The following is a 4210-nucleotide window of genomic DNA, read 5'->3' as shown; positions in this document are numbered from 1 at the left end:
ACTGCCTATACTATTTTCTACCCAGAGAATTCTTAATGCAGATCTGTTCATAGGAGGGAGACAGATTAGAGATTTAGATTCTATGGGTTCAGAAGAAAGTAGGTGGTTGAAACCGTGAGAATAAATTGGATAATAAAAGAACATACGGAATGAGAAACAAAAAGATCAGGAAAGAAGGCCAGGTGAAGTTCCTCTTTTTAAGTAAATATCATTACTGGTTAGAAAAGAAATGTCTGTTTTAATTTTTTAATCTCTTGAATGTTAGTTATTTTTCTGAAAAGCCCATTGACATTCTAAGAGTAATTTCTTGATTTGCCCTTTGTGGAAAAGCTTGATGAACTTTCTTAGAATGATTTACTAATTATTTAACTCTATAATGACATGTTGCTATTAAAAGTATAATTGAAATATATTTGGTAAATGTAAGCTTTCAATTAATTAATTACTCAATCCAAGCAGTTTAGAAATCCTGCTCTGTGCTTTATTTATTTATTAAAAATACTAGGGGCCCGGTGCACGAAATTCGTGCACTGGGTGGGGGGGGGGGCGGGGGGGAGTGTCCCTCAGCCCAGCCTGCCCCCTCTCACATATTGGGAAGCCCTCAGGCGTTGACCCCCATCACCCTCCAATCGCAGGATCGGCCCCTTTCCCAGGCCTGACGCCTCTGGCCTAGGCGTCCGGCCCGGGCAGCGGGGACCTGCAGTGGCAGCGGGGGGTGCCGCCATCGCGCGGGCTCCGCCCCTGGCCCTGCAGGAAGCCTCTGGCTGAGGCGTCCGGCCCGGGCAGCGGGGACCCACAGCTGCAGCCGCCCTGCGATCGTGGGCTTCGCTTTAGGCCCAGGCAAGGGACCCCTAGCTCCTGGGACTGCCAGCTTCGACCGTGCCCAGCTTCCATCGCTGGCTCCACCCCTACTTCCTGCTGTCACTGGCCAGGGCGGAAAAGGCACCTGATTCTCCAGTCATGGCTGGGGGGCAGGGCAAAGGCGGCCCCAGGGCCGCCTTTGCCCTGCCCCCCAGCTCTTAGCTCCCCCCTGGGTTTCCGATCACTGTCAGTGGCAGGGGGCTTCTTCCTGCTTTCCCTTTCACCTCCCTGCATTGTGCCTACATATGCAAATTAACCGCCATCTTGTTGGCAGTTAACTGCCAATCTTAGTTGGCAGTTAATTTGCATATAGCCCTGATTAGCCAATGAAAAGGGTATCGTCATACGCCAATTACCATTTTTCTCTTTTATTAGTATAGATATTTTTATTGACTTCAGAGAGGAAGGGAGAGGGAGAGAGAGATGGAAACATCAATGACGAAAGAGAATCATTGATCGGCTGCCTCCTGTACTCTCCCTACTGGAGATCGAGCCCGCAACCCTGGCATGTGCCCTTGACCGGAGTGGAACCCAGTCCCCAGGCTGATACTCTATCCACTGAGCCAAACCAGTTAGGACTCTGTGCTTTTTTTTTTTTTTAAAACACACTCTCATCTAATGTCTGACTGTTTAAAACTTGTCAGTCACCACTGAGTTTCATGTTTCCAAAGCCAATGAGTGCTCTTCTGTCATCATCTTCTTCAGTCTCTCAGCAGGACTGCCACTTTTCAACATTCCCTTCTTGAAACCCTTTCAAATGCATGTTTGTAAATTCAAGGTTTAGCTCTGGAGAAGGCGGCTTAAGAACCTGGTAATGGGTGTTCATGCTCTTGAGTTGTGCCTCCATTCGTACCTTGTTACAACATTGACACATTACCCATTTGATGTGAGAAAAAAAAGGAAGGAGGAGGAAAGGAGAGTGAGGAGAAGGAGGAGGAGAAGAAAGAAGAAAGAACAAGAAGAGAAAATGGTAACAATGGGTGACTTTGGATAGAGAAGCAGGAGGCAGGGGAATTAATTTTCACTGTAAAGTCTTACATCTTTTGCCTTTGGACCATCTATATTTTTCACTTATCAAAAAAGTAATGCAGTTTTATAAAAAGAGCAAAGGCCATGGAGATGTAGTTTTCTGAAACAACTTAGCTTAATTTCTATACAACATGTACTTTAGTCATTATATAGTAGAAATGGAATATAAATACAATTTGAAGATTCATTTGATGTTGTTCTTACCATGTTTTAAATGATTTTTCAGTTGTAATGGGTATAATAATTTAGATCTTCTCATTATAAGTGAATTTCTTTTTGTTTAGAGGGCCTTATTCTCTCAGTATTAGACCTTGTCTCACAAAACAAGAAGTCCTAAGACAGCTAGTCCAAGATTGATTTGGTGGCTCAACAATGGTATCATTGAGATGCCCAAGCTCTTTCTATGTTTCTATTCCAATAGGAAATGTTCCGTTACTGTGTTTGGTGCCTCACAGACAAAGCTGGCTGCTCCATCTCTAGGCCTTGTCTGCAGGAAGAGAGAGCAAATGGAGGCACCACTGACAGTTTAGAGTGCTCCTGATGGGGACATTTCTAATTGCCTGCTTTCTAACTGAAAAATGCCTCCATGTCCCCAATTACTTCTCTGCTGTAAACTGTATGATCTGTTGCACTTAATTTTTTCCTAGAAAGCACCCTTCTTGAGTAATTTATTGTCCTAAACCAATCTGAATCAGTGGCCCAGCTATGCCTGCCTTCTTAGGATTTAGGATTATGTTTCTGAACTGGATCCCAGCTTCCTTTAAAAAAAAAACTCTGTTGATGCCAGTTGTTTGTTTTTTTTGTGTTTTTTTTTTGTAAGAATTTAATTTTGTCTTTTAAAAAATTATCAATTTATCTTGATTCCAGATTAGGATAAGGTACTTTAGAGAAAGGAAACACAGTACTAAACATTGGCTTACCTGTAGATTTTGGAGAAAAGTCTATGGAAGCCTTTGCTGGTTGGTGTTACCCAGGAGGGAGGCATGTCCATTTATTTTTTCTTCATTAGAAAATGTGTTATTTATTTTACTTAATCAGCTAATTGCAAAATGGAACATCAATAAATAATTAATGATTTTGCACAGTATCTTTAGGTGCAATTTCCAAATGAAAACCATGTCTTAATTTTCCAGCTTATGATGTTCACATTCGGATCTCCACATTAAAAAGTCAGAAAAAAAGCTGCAGGATATTCATTTTCTAAAGTAATAAGGAGACACATTGAAAGAAAAGCTACTCTGCGCTCAGTTCCCATATGTAAGATAATTGTTTCAGTGGAGGCTTTTGTTATATATGAACGATATGGGCTTTCTCTAGACCAGTGACTATAAATATGAAAAGTAAAGATACATATTGGCCCATATTTGGAAGAAAATGAAAAAAAAATTTTTGAAAGTGTAGGAATGTAGTTTATGTTACTCATATACTACCAGCCTCGACTCTTTAAAACAAAGTTGTAGGTAATAATGGAGTGAATGAAAGGAATATATGTTCAGATACATTCTGTTTTAGCTTGATTAGACTAAGCCCCAACTAAGCCATCACCTGGGAAATTAGCACAGTCCCCTAAGTTTTGACATTGTTCTCCCAGCAGGCACCACTGCAGTCACTATTAAATTATCTTTTTAGCTTACTAACTCAGTGCGCCATTCATCATGACCTTCTCCAAAGTTGCTATGACAACAGCATGGTCCTTGTAACAATTGGCTAGTTAAGGCTAAAGCTAAGCCTATTAATAGTATAAAGCACTTGTGGAAGTATCATTATTTATTGAATTTGGAGAGCTTCTATCTGTTTACATAATTTTACTGAAACTTATTGAAATCGAGATTGCTTACAGGGTTGAATTATTTGAACTAAGGATATACATACCCTATAAATATAGTATAGAGAATCATTAGTATTCAAATTACTGATTATAGCTCAGTACCCTGTACTTTTATGGCACAGATTATGATATATTTTCACTGTGGTGAAGAAAGGAGAAAAGAGAAAAAACTAATACTTTAAACCTCTCAAAGAAGATAATCAGATTTTCCATAGAGAAATCAAGGCAATCTAAAGCTTCCTGTCACAACTCATTCTGTAATATAAATTATGAGCCTCTCTCTTTCCATCTCTATGTGTCCATCTCTTAGTTTGAGTAGAATGTAGGGTAATTCCTGGAGCCACTATTGCTGAATTACCAACACATTTACTCAGGTAATATTTACACAGTATTTCTGAAAAAGAAGATAAAATAGCCATTGAGTTGTCATTCTATCCGCGGAGAGCTCCTGATTTGGTTCTTTATTTTCCCCAGTTTATAAAAGAAAGCAGA

The 4210-nt window shown here is 40.2% G+C and overlaps 1 non-coding gene across 1 annotated transcript; it reads left to right on the top strand.

Moving 5' to 3' along the window:
* Window positions 1-1643: 1643 nt before the first annotated feature.
* On the top strand, window positions 1644-1748 carry LOC132229073 (small nucleolar RNA U13). The gene has a single exon (XR_009451638.1). It is a non-coding gene; the product is annotated as a small nucleolar RNA U13 (small nucleolar RNA).
* The last annotated feature ends 2462 nt before the right edge of the window (window positions 1749-4210 follow it).

Source organism: Myotis daubentonii, chromosome 2 (genome assembly GCF_963259705.1).
Source record: "Myotis daubentonii chromosome 2, mMyoDau2.1, whole genome shotgun sequence".
Lineage (NCBI taxonomy): Eukaryota > Metazoa > Chordata > Mammalia > Chiroptera > Vespertilionidae > Myotis > Myotis daubentonii.
This window is presented reverse-complemented; position numbering and strand designations above follow the sequence as displayed.